Source organism: Podarcis liolepis (assembly GCF_965112155.1).
Source record: "Podarcis liolepis genome assembly, chromosome: 12".
Classification (NCBI taxonomy): domain Eukaryota; kingdom Metazoa; phylum Chordata; class Lepidosauria; order Squamata; family Lacertidae; genus Podarcis; species Podarcis liolepis.
The window spans coordinates 6,193,935-6,213,868 of record NC_139563.1 but is presented as its reverse complement, the minus strand read 5'-3'; positions in this window follow the sequence as shown (position 1 = coordinate 6,213,868).

Sequence of the window (19,934 nt, the reverse complement as noted above, 5' to 3'; positions counted from 1 at the left end):
AGCGGTTCTCAACCTGTGGGTCCCCAGATGTTGTTGGACTACAACTCCCATCATCCCTGACCACTGGTCATGCTGGCTAGGAATGATGGGAGTTGTAGTCCAACAACATCTGGGGACCCACAGGTTGAGAAACACTGCCTAAGGTATGCAGTGTAATGTATTACATTAATAAAATCTCTGTTTTCCATTCTGTATCTGTATCATTTTATTATTGTGACTTCCCTCCATCACAGCTCGACATCCTTTAATATATTTTGAAACTATCATTGTGTTATATACATTGACTACTTTGGCCCCCCGAACAATCTTAACAATAATTTTTCCTTATGTTTACAAACTTAATCCATGCATATCATGGTTTTGGAACGATACTTTCTAAGCAGTTCCATTCCTTCTTAGGTTTTTGATTCGACTAACGTCTAATGGCTGCTGTCATTTTAGCCAGTTCTATAAATTCACATAATTTGTTTAACCAATCCTCTATTGTGGGGACGACGTCCCCTTTCCAATTTTTAGCTATCAACAACCTGGCAGCAGCCGTGGCATATAAAAAAATATTCTCTTCTTATCATTAGGGGTGTCCTTAGTGAGCTGGGAGAGGCTGGGGCAGAGAGCAGTCTAGAATTAGAGGCAGCAGTGGAGGCTGGAGAGAAGGGGGACCGAGAGGCAGAGATGAGTCTGGCTGGTGAGGAAGCCAGGCTGTCTCTCCCTCCTGCTGCGACCAGCTCCCCTCCCATCTGGTCTCCCAAAACACGAAGAGGTATGAAGAGAGTGGAGTAAAGGCAGGCAAGACAACGGAGGCTCAGATTAGTTGGGAAGGAACCAGGGATGGAGGGGACGTAGGCAGCTCTGGGAAGCCAGGGATCTTCTGTCCCAAGAACAGCCTCGTTGGGGCAAAATTTACTTCTCTTCCCTCCCCCTCCCCTTTTATGAAGATCGCCCGCTCTGAGACCCCACAGCTAATTCTCCCCTGGCCTCTTCGCTGGCCCAAGTAGGACCAATTCAGCCAGCTAGCCCTGGGGGTTTATCAAATTGATTTTTGATTTTTTTTATTGTTATTCCTGTTTTTATACTGTATTTTATGCTGCTTTTATAATTAAGTGTTTTAAATTTGTTATTAGCCGCCCTGAGCCTGGTTTTTGAACCGGGAAGGGCGGGGTATAAATTATTATTATTATTATTATTATTATTATTATTATTATTATTATTGCTGACGTACTCCAGGCACCTACTCCTGACAGTTTCTCATGAAAATCAAATCTACCCCCATCCCTAGTTGGGGAGGTATGGTCTAGTATACGAGAACTAGTTATGATTCCTGCATTTCAGTGGGTTGGAGAAGATGGAGGACTTCTATGATTCTACGATAAGAAGGTGCAGAATTCTGCAGACAATTGTGTGTGCACCATTCAGGGTGTGAAATAAACACAACCTCTCCTTCCCACGACGGGCTGTGTGTGCATGCGCTTGAATTTTTTTGGCACAATTACCCCCCCAAGTTCAGATGTTACAGCCAGTTTTGCTTTATATGCATATTGGACAGGATACTAAATTGCAGAATCACTCACCAGGCTGTATCTCAACTCCCTTGATTTGATGTCAGATCTCTCCACATATCATAACTCGTCTCCCTTATAGAATTTGTTGAACAACCTTTGAGAGATCAGAGGATAGCCTGGACGCAGTCTGGAGGAGAGAGCCAAGTATGATATACAAAAGAAAATGTCTGGGCACGCTGCCATTGGAATATCATCAGATACGAACCAATCCTAAGGGCATGTTGCGAATGAAAGGTAAGAATCTGCCCTCCCCCGCCACCCCTCTTTGAAAGTATGTGGAATGGGATGAAAAAAGTAAACGAACGTTGATCGGTGTTTGATTGTCTAGCAAATTTACTATGGAAAATTGCGGGGTCTCTGATGAATAGTTGGAGAGTTTGAACGCCGGCCTGTGCCAATAAAACCTAAATGTATCTTTCAGAAGTAAAGATAACAAGGAGCTCAGCTGAGATGCGAGGAACAATATGAAGGGTAAACATTGCATTTTTTAAATAAATAAATCAATCTTTTTTCTTCTTTTTTAAAAAATGGAAAGTAAGGATCCAATTAGCGGGAGGGATTGCATAGATTATACAAAGGAGATAAAAACGGGGAGATGTAATTGGAAACACTGACGCTCAGTATCAAACTATCCAAAGCATGTTATCTAAGCTGAAATGCTTTTCTCGGCGAACGAAAGGGTCGATGCTCCCGCGGGGGTTAGCAGCAGAGAGCAGGCAACGACAAAGTTGCTGGATTTATGCGAGGCTCTCACTTGAGATGTTGGTAGCGTCGAGGGAAGGAGAGTGTTTCTGGATCTGATCAAAGGTCCATCTAGTCTGGCAATCGGTTGCCACGGCAGCCAACCAGGCATCTCTTCACCTGGACCTGAGTGCCACAGCACTGTGATTCCCTGTGATATTCAGGGGCAGTGGAGACATAACTTAGCCCTTGTGGCTAGTAGCTACTGATGGTCTTCTCTTCTGTGAACTTATCTATCCTCTTTCAAAGACATCCATTTTGGCCATAATAATAATAATTTTTTATTTATATCCCGCCCTCCCCAGCTGAAGCCAGGCTCAGAGTGGCTAACAACAGTAAAAATAACACAGTTTACATAAAATCACAATCAATTAATTGAAATACATTCTAAAATCAATTCATTCTGAAATCAATTCAGAGTCAAATTCATGGCAACCATTGGGCTAGAGTTCTTTGAGGATTAAAGAAGGAGAGAGGGGGTCAGACTGTGCCTTGGCCAAAGGCCTGGTGGAACAGCTCTGTCTTGCAGGCTCTGTGGAAAGATGTCAAGTCCCTCAGGGCCCTAGTCTCTTGTGACAGAGCGTTCCACCAGATTGGGGCCACGGCCGAAAAAGCCCTGGCTCTGGTTGAGGCCAGCCTAACCTCTCTGTGGCCTGGGACCTCCAAGATGTTTTTATTTGAAGACCATAAGGTCCTCCGTGGGACATGCCAGAAGAGGCGGTCCCGTAGGTATGAGGGTCCTAGGCTGTATAGGGCTTTAAAGGTTAAAACCAGCACCTTAAACCATCTCACTGCTTCTTGTAGGAGCAAGTTCCAGAGTTAAGCTCTGTGCTGTGCGAATGAATATTTTCTTTTGTGGCAGCAAATGGCACATGACTTACGCCCTAAATATCTGAAAAGCTGCCTCCTTTCCTACAGACCTTCTGGGTGCTAAGACCAGCAGAAGGGGCCCTCTTGCTAGTTTTACCTTCCCTCAGAAATTCGGGTAGTGGTGGACCAGAAGAGAGCATTCTCTGTGGCAGTCCCTAAATTGTGGAAATCCTTCCTCATTGTACAGGTTTCACTGAATGCTAAGAACCTGAGATGTTTGATCCCAGGGCCACCTTATTACCATGACTCTGCTTAACTGTTTTTTAATTCTGAAGTGCACCACAAGCAAAACATGAGTCTACAGTGTGATGCAGCAGCAAAAACCCCCAAACCCTAATGCTATTCTAGGCTTCATCAGCAGAAGTATAGTGTCCAGATCAAGGGAAGTAATTGTTGTTGTTGTTTAGTCGTTTAGTCGTGTCCAACTCTTCGTGACCCCATGGACCCGAGCATGCCAGGCACTTCTGTCTTCCACTGCCTCCCGCAGTTTGGTCAAACTCATGCTGGTAGCTTCGAGAACACTGTCCAACCATCTCGTCCCCTTCTCCTTGTGCCCTCCATCTTTCCCAACATCAGGGTCTTTTCCAGGGAGTCTTCTCTTCTCATGAGGTGGCCAAAGTATTGGAGCCTCAGCTTCAGGTTCTGTCCTTCCAGTGAGCACTCAGGGCTGATTTCCTTCAGAATGGAGAGGTTTGATCTTCTTGCAGTCCATGGGACTCTCAAGAGTCTCCTCCAGCACCATAATTCAAAAGCATCCATTCTTCGGCAACCAGCCTTCTTTATGGTCCAGCTTTCACTTCCATAGGGAAGTAATAGGCCTTCTCTATTCTGTCTTAGTCAGGACACACCTGGAATACTGTGTCCAATTCTGGGCACCACAATTTAAGAAGGATATTGACAAGTCAGAAGGTGTGCAGAGGATAACAACCTAGATGATCAAGGGTCTGGAAACCAAGCCTTAGGAGGCAAGGTTGAAGGAGTTCATTCTAGGAAAGAGGAGAGGATATACACTAGCCATTTTCAAATGACCACTGGGAGGAATGTAGAGAGAAAGAAGGGCATGAGAAGCCTTCTTATTAGGTATTTTAGGTCAAGACATACTGAAAGAAAAGAGGACTTTATTTATGTATGCCACTACAGCAGCAAGAATGTTGACTGCACAAAATTGGAAGACTGGAGAAATACCAACCAAAGAACAATGGAAGTTGATGAACTATGCAGAACTGGCAAAAATGACAGAAAGACTAATAGAAAATGACAACAGCGACTTTGAAAAAGAATGGGGACCATTTATATTATAGCTGCAGAAACAAAGAAAGCTGATAGACTTGATGGCAGGATTTAAATAAACATTCATACTATTGTTGTTCTTTAGTCGTGTCCGACTCTTTGTGACCCCCTGGACCAGAGCACGCCAGGAACTCCTGTCTTCCACTGCCTCCCGCAATTTGGTCAAACTCATGCTGGTACCTTCGAGAACACTGTCCAACCATCTCGTCCTCTGTCGTCCCCTTCTCCTTGTGCCCTCAATCTTTCCCAACATCAGAGTCTTTTCCAGGGAGTCTTCTCTTCTCATGAGGTGGCCAAAGTACTGGAGCCTCAGCTTCATGATCTGTCCTCCCAGTGAGCATTCAGGGCTGATTTCCTTAAGAATGGCTAGGTTTGATCTTCTTGCAGTCCACGGGACTCTCAAGAGTCTCCTCCAGCACCAGAATTCAAAAGCATCCATTCTTCAGCGATCAGCCTTCTTTATGGTCCAGCTCTCACTTCCATACATCACTACTGGGAAAAACATAGCTTAGAAATTGTTTAGAAGATAGAGAAGTATTATGGTGTATTTACTTTTCTTTTTATGTTTTTAAGTTTGATGTTATGTTGTTAATAACGTTTTCTGTTAAGAGGTAGCAAAGTGGTTGAAAAGAGAAACAAACCAGTTGGGGGAAGCCTAGGAGGGGAGGGAGGAAGGAATATATAGTAAATGTTAAGATTTTCAGATGTATGTAATGAATGAAAAGAAAAAATGTATAATAAAAAGAAGAAGAAGAAGAGTTTGGATTTGATATCCTGCTTTATCACTACCCGTAGGAGTCTCAAAGCGGCTAACATTCTCCTTTCCCTTCCTCCCCCACAACAAACACTCTGTGGGGTGAGTGGGGCTGAGAGACTTCAGAGAAATGTGACTGGCCCAAGGTCACCCAGCAGCTGCATGTGGAGGAGCGGGGAAGCAAACCCGGTTCACCAGATTACGAGTCCACCACTCTTAACCACTACACCACACTGGCTCTCAGTGACAGAAGAGACAGAAGAAAGGACGTGGTCAGAAAGGACAGAAAGGACAGAAGAGACAGAAGAAAGAGACAGAAGAAAGGACGTGGTGCAGCTTAAGCAGCACAAGCAGACGCCTTCATCTGCTCCCGCTGCAACAAAACATGTCTCTCCCACATTGGGCTCTACTGCCACAGCAGGCGCTGCAACCCTCCAACAGCTTGACCTCACCCACAAAGGCACACTTTCCCATTGTCTCCTGAGACAGATGGATGCCAAGCAAAGGGCTGTCTCATGGAAGATGCAGCAAGCTTGTTTTCTCCTGTCCTGGAGGGTAGCACCCAAACCAATGGATTCAAGTTACAAGAAAGGAGAATCCGACTAAACATTGGGAAGGGCTTTCTGACAATAAGAGCTGTTCGACAGTGGAACAGACTCCCTCGGGAGGTTGTGGACTTTCCTTCCTTGGAGGTTTTTAAGCAGAGGTTGGATGGCCATCTGTCATGGATGCTTGAGCTGAGATTTGAAAGCCTTGCCAGGCCATGGTCATTCACGCCTGCTCGGCCCTCCAACCACGCCTGCTTCCAGCCTCCCAACTTCACGTTTGTGCCAGCCTTGGTGTGACGCCTGTGGCGTTTGCTCTCCTAGGTGACATCATGCTGGGTCATAAGGAAAGGGTTAAATGAGTGTGAAGTGATTGGCAGTGGGAACCCAAGGGGAGGAGTTAGAGTTGTTGAGGAGTCAGTCGGGTGTTAGAGAAGAGAGAGGGAGGATAAGTCTGTGGGTTGGGATAGTTTGATATGAGAGAGTGAGAGAATCTGTTAAGAGGAGTCAGATAGACAGTTGGGATAATCAGTTAGAAGTTATTAGGAAGGTATAGGCCGGTAAAGAAACTAAGATTAAGAAACTGTCAAGAAAAATTATCCGAAACCATAAACTTGTTAATGCTTATAAAATAAACTTGTTTACAGTGGTACCTCAGGTTAATTACTTTATTTGTTCCGGAGGTCCGTTCTTAACCTGAAACTGTTCTTAACCTGAAGCACCACTTTAGCTAATGGGGCCTCCTGCTGCCTCCGCGCTGCCAGAGCACAATTTCTGTTCTCATCCTGAAGCAAAGTTCTTAACCCGAGGTATATTTCTGGGTTAGCTGTAACCTGAAGCGTCTGTAACCTGAAGCGTCTGTAACCTGAAGCGTATGTAACCTGAGGTACCACTGTATTTGGATTAATGTTGACAACTGTCTGGACTCCGTGTGTACTCGAGAGAAACGGGTTGGTGGCAGCGGGGAAGCGATCACAGCGGTGGCACAGGGATCAATAGACCGTCAAATGTCCGGGGACCCTGTGTGATCCGTCCATGTAGCCGTCTCAGCCTTGCCTGGGTAACGGCTGCAATCCTGACCCCACTTACCCAGGAGGAAGCCTCATTGGATTCAGTAGGCCTTCTGATTAGACATCTTAGGCTTACGCTGCAAGTCACGGCAGCCTCCCCCTCTCTCTGAAGCACAGAGCAGTAAAGAACTCTAATTAAAGATTATCCAATATTGCTTGCAAGCGAGGGTTCTCTGGAAAGAAGGGGGGGGGGGAGAAGGTCTAGGAACGAAGCAGCCAGCAGCGCAAACACTTGTGATGGGCTGGCAAAGTGCCCTGCATACCAAGCAATCCTGTCTGACTAGCCCAAATCCTCTGAGGATGGGAAACCCTAGTTCCATTCAGATTCGGAACAACTGCAGAGAGATGAATCAGCGCGGTGATATCACTCCTGCCTTGATGCTAAGGCACAGCAGTTGCGTTTTGAGACCCCAAGAACGCTCAGGGGCAGCCCAAGACCAGGGGGAAAAAGAGAGAAGGGAATAAAATGAAATAGACTTTCCACTTGCGCGCCTGGTCTATTGTTCTCCTGTCCCTTGAACTGCCTGCCAAACTTGCCTCCTACTCCATCCCTTCGGCACGTCGGTAATGGCAGACTTCTCCCCCAAAGAGATTTCCAGCCCATTCTCCCTTTGTGGAGAATGCCTCTGCTAAAGACCATGGAATATTTTGCACCTCCTGGAGCAGGTGGGAGGACAGACGCCAGGAGACGGAGGGAGGCTCCATATCTCCCGACGTGACGTGACTTTTTCCAAAGAGGTCCTCCTCGCTTGAGTCAAGATGGATATTTTTTTCCACCTGGGATCCTCCTTCGAGATCGTTCGCGGGTGAAAGGAAATGAAGAAGGGTCATACTCTTTAAATGCAAGGCCGTGCATATTGCAATTAGGGATGTGGTGGCACTGTGGGTTAAACCACAGAGCCTAGGGCTTGCTGATCAGAAGGTCGGCAGTTCGAATCCCCGTGATGGGGTGAGCTCCCGTTGCTCAGTCCCTGCTCCTGCCAACCTAGCAGTTCAAAAGCACGTCAAAGTGGAAGTAGATAAATAGGTACCACTCTGACGGGAAGGTAAAAAGCATTTCCGTGCGCTGCTCTGGTTCGCCAGAAGCAGCTTAGGCATGCTGGCCACATGACCCGGAAGCTGTACGCCGGCTCCCTCGACAAATAAAGCGAGATGAGCGCAGCAACCCCAGAATTGGCCACGACTGGACCTAGTGGTCAGGGGCCCCTTTACTTTTACTCTTTGCAATTAGAAAGAGGCAAAATTCTCAAAGAATTGGGTTTAAAAAACAAAACAGAAACCCATTTGCTTTGAAACAAACGAATTTCAGTTTTGAAAATGTTCACCATTTTTGTCTATCTAGGTGCACAGTTTCAATTTCCCGCCTGCCTTTTCCCTCATGAAAAGTCTGTCTGTTTCCTGCTGGGTATTCTGGGACACTGGGTGGTGAAGTATGTGCCATCTGAGGTAAATTTTGGGGCCTTTGGAGAGGCAGAGGAGGAGGAGAGCTTTCTCAGGGTTCACCAAATGTTCAGCAAGCCTTGAGCCACTTCTAGGTGAATCTGGAGAGTTATTACCCATCTCTGCTTTAGATTCACTAGATGGCATAGGCCCAGATTATCTAAAGGACAGTCTTCTTCCAGATGGACTTCTTCCAGTTGAGATTGGCTTCAGAGGCCTTTGTCTGATGAGTCTGTCTGCCTCTGGAAGTTAGCCTGGCTGGCACCATGACTGGCACCAGTGGGGAGACCATTGCCAGTAGCTTGTTGTATATCAATTTTTTTTATTAGTTTTTTAACATATCATTTTCAACAGTAATTAAGCATACTTTTACATTTTATTCATTTTTTTTACTTCTATCAGTCCTGTCTGAAAATTTTCCAATCTAATCTCTTAGTATGCATTTCTTATTTTCCCTATTACATTTCAAACTCATAACCAATATCTCTATCTTTTTCCACTTTGTAACACTTTGTATATATCTCCTTACAAAACTTCTTGTAGTCCTACCAGCGTAATTTGTTGATTACAGTTGCTCTTCAAATAATTCATATACTTCTTCCAATCTTCTATAAATCTCTGGTCCCGCAGGTTTCGAATTCTTCCTGTCATTTTGTCCAATTCTGCATAGTCCATTAATTTCGTCTGTCATTCTTCTTTCGTCGGAATTTCTTCTTGTTTCCATTTCTGGGCTAACAATACTCTTGCCGCAGTTGTTGCATATAAAAACAATTTAACATCTTGCCTATTAATGTCCTGACCTATAATACCAAGTAAAAATGCTTCTGGTATTTCAACATCTTTTTCATCTCATTATATATCATTTCCCAGAAGTTCTTTACATTTTTACATTCCCACCACATATGACAAAATGTTCCTTCTTTTTCTTTACATTTCCAACATTTATTATTTGTCTTATACATTTTAGCTAATTTCACTGGTGTAATATACCATCTATACATCATTTTCACCATATTCTCTTTCAAAGCATTACAGGCTGTAAATTTTATCCTTTCATTCCACAGCCTTTCCCATTCCTCAAGCTGTATATTATATCCAAAGTCTTTTGCCCAAAGTATCACACTGCCCATAGCTTGTGTCCAGGCACAGTTTGGTTAGGTACGCTGAGGTTCTCATCAGTAGCAGAGATCGCCTAGAAGTGGAGGCCAGAAGCACCAAGAAAGGCTGGCTGGCAGGAGGCAGGGCGATTGCACCATTGTTGTTTAGTCATTTAGTCGTGTCCCCATGGACCAGAGCACGCCAGGCACTCCTGTCTTCCACTGCCTCCCGCAGTTTGGTCAAACTCATGCTGGTAGCTTCAAGAACACTGTCCAACCATCTCATCCTCTGTCGTCCCCTTCTGCTTGTGCCCTCCATCTTTCCCAAACAACAGGGCCTTTTCCAGGGAGTCTTCTCTTCTCATGAGGTGGCCAAAGTCTTGGAGTCTCAGCTTCAGGATCTGCCCTTCCAGTGAGCACTCAGGGCTGATTTCCTTCAGAATGGAGAGGTTTGACCTTCTTGCAGTCCATGGGACTCTCAAGAGTCTCCTCCAGCACCATTGTGCTGTATATAATTGGAATACATAAAATAATAAAGTGACAAAGTGAATTCTGAGAAATTTCGGGAGCAAACCCATTTCCTTTCCCATCCCCTCTTCTTAAGCAGAGACTATATGTGACCCTGACTGTTCTGCCCACACTTTCCTCTCCCCCGCCGTATCGAGGGAGGTCCAAGAATTGTATCAAAGGGAGCATTCCAACTCCCTCAAATTGTAGGCGATGGCTTTGGGATGACATCAAGCGAGTTGCTGCAATTGCCCCACCAACTTCTCACCCGGCCTCCGGCTGTTTTATTAAAACCTGATGGGACAAATTTATCCCCGTCTTCTCTTTCCTAGTTCTTTCCCACTCCACTAGTCTTGGCAAAGAGTGCAGAAACCTGCTCCAAGCCATTGACAACCCTCATTACCTAATTATCCTAAAGCATACCCAGATCTTAGGAAGGAAAGAGAGAGAGAGAGAGAGAGAGAGAGAGAGAGAGAGAGAGAAGAGAAGAGAAGAGCCTTGGCATAGAGAAGAAATGGAAGGCAAATCTATCCAATTGGCATCTTCCAAAACAATATGTGAACCCAAACACTCCTGTTCCATGAAATCTGCACTTCTCTGAATTTTGCAATGGCATTCTCTAGCTAAAGGTAAAGGGACCCGCGGCACTCATCTCGCTTTATTGGCTGAGGGAGCCGGCGTACAGCTTCCGGGTCATGTGGCCAGCAGGACTAAGCCGCTTCTGGCGAACCAGAGCAGCACATGGAAACGCCGTTTACCTTCCCGATGGAGCGGTACCTATTTATCTACTTGCACTTTGAGGTGCTTTCGGACTGCTAGGTTGGCAGGAGCAGGGACTGAGCAACAGGAGCTCACCCCGTCACGGGGATTCGAACCACCAACCTTCTGATCGGCAAGTCCTAGGCTCTGTGGTTTAACCCACAGCGCCACCCACGTCCCTTGTCCTTTGTATAACCATAAACAAATAAATCCTCCTGTTTTTACAATTCTCGTTGTCTGTCTGTATTCATTTACAACTACTGTTAGTTAGATTAATCTCCTTATACATTTTGCTTCTTATTATATTCATTATCCATCACTTTTCTTAATCTATCCCGTTGGAAGATAAGTCCACGTTCTGCTGCTGAATGCCAGGTGGAACCACAAGTGGGGAAAGTAGCTGTTATTCTTATGTCCTATTTGTTTTTTGTTTTTTAATAAATTTTTTATTGGTTTTACAGAATTTTTTAAAGACAAACAAACACTTAAAAAGACATACAAACACGTATAGTTTCATAACATTTTTTCATAAACCTCTTTTCCGGGACTCCCCCATACCCCCCCTTTCTGCATCCCAATGTCCATAATTTTTTAGCAACTTCTAAATATTCCTTTCCAACCTCTGTCGTCTTAATCTTTTCTATAATCTGATCTTATATCACTGTATCCCTTTTTTCCTGAAAACCTCGACATTCCTTATGTCCTATTTGTTAGCCTCCTATAGGTATCTGGCTGGCCACTGTGGGAACAGGATCCAACCCCCTGAAATGCAAGAATCTCAACTGAAGCATCCACGACAGATGACCATTCAACCTCTGCTTAGAAGCCTCCAAGGAGGAGAGTCCACAACCTCCCGAGGGAAACTGTTCCACGTTGAACAGCTCTTGCTGGCAAAAAGTTCCCCCTAATGTTCACTTGGAATCTCCTTTCTTGTAATTTGAATCCATCACAAAATATCCAAAGCTCAGCTCCACATCCTGTGCAAATCATGCAATTTAAGAATATTTGCATCTCCATAGTTGGCATCCCTTATTCTGCTAGCCCTGGGAAGAGACAAGGCCAAGTAATGAGAACACAGATTGCATTGAACTGGGGTCAAGTGTGCACGAACAGCGAATATACTTTGTGACAATGACATAGAAAAATGTATTGCATCCGGGGGAAATCGCTTTACAAAAAACGCACGTTATTTAGCTTTTGCATCTATATCCCAGCTTTTTCTTCAAGGAGCTCAAGTTCTCCTTCAGTCCCCACAACCCTGTGAAGCAGGTTCGGATGACAGAAGCAGTGACTGGCCCAAGGTCACCCAATGGCCAAATGGGGATTTGAACCCAGGTCTCTCAGGTCCTAGTACAACACTCTAACCACTAGGCTACCTTGGAAAAAATAGTGTATGCAGTGGTACCTCGGGTTACATACGCTTCAGGTTACAGACTCCGCTAACCCAGAAATAGTACCTCGGGTTAAGAACTTTGCTTCAGGATGAGAACAGAAATCACGTGGTGGTGGCGCGGCGGCAGCAGGAGGCCCCATTAGCTAAAGTGGTGCTTCAGGTTAAGAACAGTTTCAGGTTAAGAACAGACCTCCGGAACAAATTAAGTACTTAACCCGAGGTACCACTGTATTGGGGAAAACTCGCACTATGATGTTGACGAACTTTCACAAGGACTTTAAAAATAAACGAATGGAATGAGAAGAAGCGACAGACCGGCTGCTATTGTTGTTGCATATTGTACTACGTTTATAAGCAATAAAACACTTTTTTTTTTAAAAAAAATGAATGGCTACAAAACTGGCGTGGCAACGTGAAGGACCTAATTTAAGATCTGAAAAACGAGAAACTGGGTGAAATCAAAACGGGGAATTTCGCCCCTTCCTACTTGGGAGGGGAAGTTTCTTTGGCCACGACTTCCCTAAAGGGGCTTCTGTGACAGGGTTCTCCCTCGACTGCCACCGCCCCCGACATCTTGGGGTTAAAGGGGATAATCCTTCACATTATCCAGCCTATTAACTACCGCGCCTATAAAAACACCCGAGCCTGTCACAGTTACCGCTGGCAGGGTTCCCTTCTGCCCATCAAGTGGACGGGAGATCATTTGTAACGGGATACCCCCGGGGCCGTGTGCTGTTGACACTGAGGAAGAAAGAATTCGGGCTCGGAGTGCCACTCGGGTTACTGATGATTTGGAAAATCCGCCCACTCGTACGGGTGTTGACAGCGTTGTATACAAACTCTCTCTCGCTGCTCGGGATATGGAAACAGCAGCCGGATGGAGGCTATAAGGAACTTGATAGACAAGGCCGATGGGGGAGGTCAAAGGAGTCATCTCTTTTTAAAGCGATGATGCTATTAGATGGGGTGGGGTCTCTGCACTGCACATGCTCCAGTGGCCCCTATTTTCCAGGAACTGTCCCTACTATTTAAGAACATGAGAAGGGCCTCCTGGATCAGTCCAATGGCCCGTCTAGTCTTTGCACAGTGGCCGACCAGATAACCCAGTGGGAAACCAGTAAGCAAGCAGCTGAGGAGCAACTCTCCGATCCGGTGGTTTCCAGCAACTGGGATTAAGAAGCCTTGCTACTTCCAGCAATGGGGAATCCATGGCAGAGGGCCATCCCTGGTCCTGAATGGGGTCACTGTGCCCCTGAAGGACCAGGTGCGCAGCCTGCGAGTCATTCTGGACTCACAGCTGTCCATGGAGGCGCAGGTCAGTTCTGTGTCCAGGGCAGCTGTTTACCGGCTCCATCTGGTATGCAGGATGAGACCCTCCCTGCCCGCAGACTGTCTCGCCAGAGTGATGCATACTCTGGTTATCTCCCGCTTGGACTACTGCAATGCACTCTCTGTGGGGCTGCCTTTGAAGGTGACTCGGAAACTACAACTAATCCAGAATGTGGCAGCTAGACTGGTGACTGGGAGCGGCCACCAAGACCATATAACACCTGTCTTGAAAGACCTACACTGGATCCCAGTACGTTTCTGAGCACAATTCAAAGTGTTGGTGCTGACTTTTCAAGCCCTAAACCGCCTCGGTCCAGTATACCTGAAGGAGCATCTCCACCCCCATTGTTCTGCCCAGACACTGAGGTCCAGCGCCGAGGGCCTTCTGGCGGTTCCCTCTCTGCGAGAAGCCAACTTACAGCTAACCAGGCAGAGGGCCTTCTCAGTGGTGGTGCCCGCCCTGTGGAACCCCTTCCCATTAGATGTCAAAGAGAAAAACAACTACCAGACTTTTAGAAGACACCTGAAAGCAGCCCTGTTTAGGGAAGCTTTTAATGTTTAATGGGTTATTGCATTTTAATATTCTGTTGGAAACAGCCCAGAGTTGCTGGGGAAACCCAGCCAGATGGGCGGGGTATAAATAATAAATTTATTATTATTATTATTATTATTATTATTATTATTATTATTATTATTATTTTATTATTCAACCTCTGCTTAAAAACCACCTAGGAAAGCGAGTCCACCACCTTCTGAGGGAATCCCTTCCACTGTCAAACAGCTTCTACACCTGGATGAGAGACTGATCACCAGTTCTGTGAGAACGCCACCCACGCAAAAATTAACTAAAATGACAGTTTTGCACCCAGGAGATACAAAGGCTGCACCATGCAAAATAGGATTTTTCAACCTACACAATGCATGCCATTTATTTAACCTGTGAACCGATGGCTATAACAACTAAAACACATCTACTTGCAATTTAACAGGCCCTTGAGAGTATAATCCCAAGCCTCTAATCCAGGCTTCCTCAACCTCAACCCCCTCCAGATGTTTTGAGACTACAATTCCCATCATCCCTGACCACTGGTCCTGCTAGCTAGGGATCATGGGAGTTGTAGGCCAAAACATCTGGAAGGATGAGATTGAGGAAGCCTGCTCTAATCATTTCCCCCCTCCACATGCCTTTGGAGTACATACTTTATATCCATTGAAAGAGAGTGCTGTTTGGATGACGGGGTCTAAATATTCATAATTTACACAATAATACACACAGTTTGAGGTCCATTGTGTCATATGTATAATGGCCTCCAGAGTTGGGCATTTCTGCCCCCAATTCACTATTTTCTTTGCATAGAAAAGCAGACTTCAAATTCATCGTGTCTGATACATAGCGAGTTGCGGATTAAGTTTAGAAATTATGAATACAGCCTTGAATAGGGCTTCTTGTATTAAGTTCCGGCTGCAATCCTGTGCACATTTTCCCTGCAAGAAAGCTTCCCTGAACTCAGCAGGTCTTACACCTGAGTAAACAACGCACAGGCTTGCTCTGTCAGATGCCATTTTAAACCAGCTGGACTTAAAGGGTTGCTTACAGCACCACCGTATCCATATGACTTCAGAAGTAAACCCACTGAGTCCAATACGATTTACTGTCAGGTAATTGTATGCACTCAGGGTTACAGCCTTAGGCATGTAGATATTGTATAAGGAACTGCTTTTTTTTTAACTCTCAAAAACCCAAAATATAATTAAGACAACACCTGGTTGTGTTGTTAAAAGAAAGTCAATCCATGCTGTGAACAAGGACTGCTTTTAGTTTGGGCAGCATAAGAACCCCCTGCCATGGCTATAATTCCTTGGCTTTAGTGATCCCCATCTGTAAAATGGGCCTAATGGGCCCAAAGGAGAACTAAGCATTGCGTGCTGAGTTCCCGCCGCCCCCAGTGGAAATGAAGACACATGACACAATTATTTTTTAAGGTCAATGGGCTAAATAAGGCCACAACTTTATTGGTTATAGGTGATGAGTGGTATTGGCTTAGGCATTGATCCTAACCGACTATCCGGCTTCAGCCATCCGGTTGAAGTCCAGGAAGGATTAACCACCAGTAGGGGGAGTCCTGCTGATGCACATCAACTAGGAACTCCCCCGGGGTCACTGATAGGGGGCGTGCCTTAGGCCCTCACCTCCCCAGGCTTCGGACAGGGCCACACCCCCTGGCATCCTTTATCGTACTACCCTTCAATATGTGGGGCAGGTGATGGCGCTACCACCCCTCTTTCCATCTACAGAACTATACGAATGCCTAACCGCCAATACCCAGACGATTTGCTATGAGGTAGGTGAAAAACCAATTGGCTGGTGCCAATTTGCCAAGTGGAAAAAATTCCTACCAGGACCCTCAACGGCGACCAACCGAGGTCCATAGCAAGGTCAAAGATGAAAACCTTAAAGGGCGGGAGGGTGGGAAACTGGAGCAGCTGAAAGCGGCAAAAGAGGGAGATCCCCGGCCGCACCTGCGTTAAATAGAGCAGGCCACTCCCCCTGAGCCAGCCGATTGGCTGTTCAGGGGATGACGCGGCCGGGGATTCCCTCAATCGAGTGGAGGCTGAGAGCCAGCTGCCGTGCGCGTGCTGGGGGCATGTAGCTCGCAATACCACCTTTTTTGTAAGCGGAAGTTGTTTTCCCTCGCTGCCCTGGGGCAAGGCACTTCTCTCCATCCCTCAATGTCCCCCAGCATAGAATTTCTATTCTTGCCGGTCTGGCGGAACGCGCTCATATAATAGATATACAACCCCGGTGGTACAATGCAAGCTAAATAGTTGGGACTTTCTCCCCCCCCCCCACCGGCCTCCCTTCCACTGCCTGCCCACCCTTGCAAGAAGCTCTGCTATGAGTAACTCCATCTGGGCCATTAAACCCAAAACCTCTCTCTGGTGTCCATCCGGGAGGAAGTTCAACATCTCCGCTGAACATTTCCCAAAGAGCAGATCATCGCCAGCATGCCCAGAGCTGAGGTTTCCTCACTCAACAAGAGGCAGGTCAAATGTCCAGGGATGCGTCCCAAACAAATTCCGCGCAGCCCTCAGACTCTGTGCCTAAAGAAAGCGAGCAAATACCCAGCAGGCCTCGGGCCTGACGTGGCGCATTTTCTCTCCACAGCTGTCTCTGTCCGTAGCAAAGTCCAAAGTCTCCTTCCAGATGACAGCCTGCTGTGGGGTGGGATGACCGGCGACAGGGGGCACTGTTGGGCTGCCTGCGAGCTCAGAGGAATCTACTTTCCATGAGGGGAGTGCAGAAAGGGTACAGAGTCTTCTCCTGGGCATGGTCGGCCAATTGGTGCCAAAGAAGGACAGAACTTTCTTTATGTATGCCACAACAGCAGCAAGAATACTTATTGCAAAGCATTGGAAGACACAAGATCTACCCACCAGGGAAGAATGGCAGATGAAGCTGATTGACTGTATGGGACTGGCAGAAATGACTGGCAGAATCCGTGACCAGGGAGAAGAGTCGGCAGAAGAAGACTGGAAAAAAATTTAAGGACTATTTACAAAAATATTGTAAAATTAAGGAATGTTGAATGATGTTGGATTGAAATTAAGTGGTTTCAAGCTGTAATTATGATAAAATGGTTTTCTTTTTGTAAGCAAGAATTTAAAGTTATAACAATCTAAGATGTTGAAGAGAAAATAAGGTGTTTCTTTTTTCTTTTTTTCCTAAGCTGTAATGCTTTGAGATAAGGATTTGCTGTATAAACAATTTGAACTGGATATACAAGAAGGGGAGGTATGAGGAGGTCGGGGAAATAAGTTATGAGAAAATAAGTTGTGAAATTTATGTGTTTTTAATGTTTTTATGTTTGCTTTTTTCTTTTTGTTTTGTAAAAAATTGGAAACTCTAATAAATATTTTTTTAAAAAAACAACAACAGAAAGGGTACAGAGTCAGGCCACATGCCCATCCCAGGCAGCTTTGTCTGGACTGACTAGGGGTGTGCATTTGCAAAAGCACAGAGGTGGAAGGGACCGGGAATTTCTGAGAAATTCACTGCTGCAAAGCCCCTGATGGACGACTGTTGAGGGTCTACTTAAAAAACATCTGAAGTGAAGGTAGAATTGAGCCATAGGGCACCCCTTTTGGTCCACTTTTCTTTTTTCTAATTTTTAAATTAATTTTCAACATATCATTTTCAACAATAATTAAACGTACTTTAACATCTTCTACAATTTTTTTTTTACTTCCATCAATCACATCTGAAAATTTTCCAATCTATTTACTTGATTTACATTTCTTATTTCCACTATTACATTTAAAACTCATAACTAATATCTCTCTTCTTTGCCATATTTCAAATATTTCTCCTTACAAAACTTCTTGTAGTCCTACTGGCGTGATTTGTTGATTACAGTTGCTCTTCAAATTGTTCGTACATTTCTTCCAATCTTCTGTAAATCTCTGGTCCCGCAGGTTTCGAATCCTTCCTGTCATTTTATCCAATTCTGCGTAGTCCATTAATTTTGTCTGCCATTCTTCTTTTGTCGATATTTATTCTTGCTTCCCCTTTTGGTCCACTTTTCATCTGTCCCAAAAAGATTGTGTTGATGAATGAATAGGCATTTCTGAACTCCCATTCAAGATACCCATTTGTTTTATTTCGTGCCATTGGGTGCTGGCAGGGGGCGTCTTTTGTCTCCCTGGCAGTTGGAGCTACAGCAGAGATAAGTTCTGTGGCTCCTTTGGAAGGCCACCATTTTATTTACCCACAATGCCTTGGTCATTGTATCTTTCCAGGGTCTTGTAGGGAAAACTATCGCCACCATCACCATTGAGGTGGCACACTCAGTTCTCCCCCTCCTCCTTCATAGAATCATAGAATCATAGAGTTGGAAGAGACCACAAGGGCCATCGAGTCCAACTCCCTGCCAAGCAGGAAACACCATCAGAGCACTCCTGACATATGGTTGTCAAGCCTCTGCTTAAAGACCTCCAAAGTAGGAGACTCCACCACACTCCTTGGCAGCAAATTCCACTGTCAAACAGCTCTTACTGTCAGGAACTTCTTCCTAATGTTTAGGTGGAATCTTCTTTCTTGTAGTTTGGATCCATTGCTCCGTGTCCGCTTCTCTGGAGCAGCAGAAAACAACCTTTCTCCCTCCTTTATGTGACATCCTTTTATATATTTGAAGATGGCTATCATGTCACCCCTTAACCTCCTCTTCTCCAGGCTAAACATGCCCAGCTCCCTTAGCCGTTCCTCATAAGGCATCGTTTCCAGGCCTTTGACCATTTTGGTTGCCCTTCTCTGGACACGTTCCAGTTTGTCAGTGTCCTTCTTGAACTGTGGTGCCCAGAACTGGACACAGTACTCCAGGTGAGGTCTGACCAGAGCAGAATACAGTGGCACTATTACATCCCTTGATCTAGATGCTATACTCCTATTGATGCAGCCCAGAATTTCATTGGCTTTTTTAGCTGCCGCGTCACACTGTTGGCTCATGTCAAATCCTTCAATTCTTGCAACGACCCTGTCAGGTAGGCAAAGCTGAGAGAAGGCAGTGATTGGCCCAAGGCTATTCAGTGAGCTTCATGACCAAGAGGGGATTCGAACTCTGGTCTCCCGGGTCCTAGTCTAACACTCACCCCACTCCACCACACTGACTGTCATAAAATGGCAGCCAATTTTGAGAGCATCCTCTATTCTAAGGATTGTCTGGTTTAATGGTAAAGAACAGGGTTCGACAAGGTTTGCCTTGCCTGGGCCAGTTCACTTCTGCGGAGATTGCTCCAAATCGCGTCTGCACAGATGCGTTTTCTGGTGTCTGCGCAGATGCGATTTCCAGTGCATGCGCAGACGCAATTTTCAGCGCTGAGTAAGTGAGTCCCTGCTCTACTCTGCGCTGCACCAGTTTAGAGCAGCGAGCGGGGACTCGCCAAGCAGGCAGCTCGGTTCGGGGGTGGCTCATGGGCCATTTAAACAACCCCCGTGGGCCGCTTATAATAATAATAATAGTAATTTATTATTTATACCCCGCCCATCTGGCTGGGTTTCCCCAGCCACTCTGGGCGGCTCCCAATCCATGTTAAAAATAGTACAGCGTTACATATTAAACGCTTGTGGCCAATGGGCCGCAGGATGCCGACCCCCGGTAAAGAACCATAAGAGAGGAGACTCTGAAGTTACTTGCCAACAGTTAGCAAAGTGAGCGGGTGCTATAGGCCTCTTGGTCACAGTCTCTCCCACTATGATGGGAAGGGATGGGGTTTTCTGAAAGTCTTGACATCAAATTTACTTGCACAGATCCCCCCCCCCCCGATTTCTGTCTCCCTCCTGAAATGCAATGAGGAGGAGCCATCTCTGTGTCTCTGACTCTTGCAGCTGTTCATGAATTGTTTTTTAAAATGAGATTTTTATTAAAGTTTTCCACGATACAACGAGCTCTTCGAGAATTCATGCAAGAGTTTTCCCCACCGCAATGTCAGAAATCTTTCCTGATATTGACATTTCATTCCTGTTTGATGTTTTATTGTGTTTATAATAGGGTGTTCAACGGGGCAGGCGCCACTACCGAGAAGG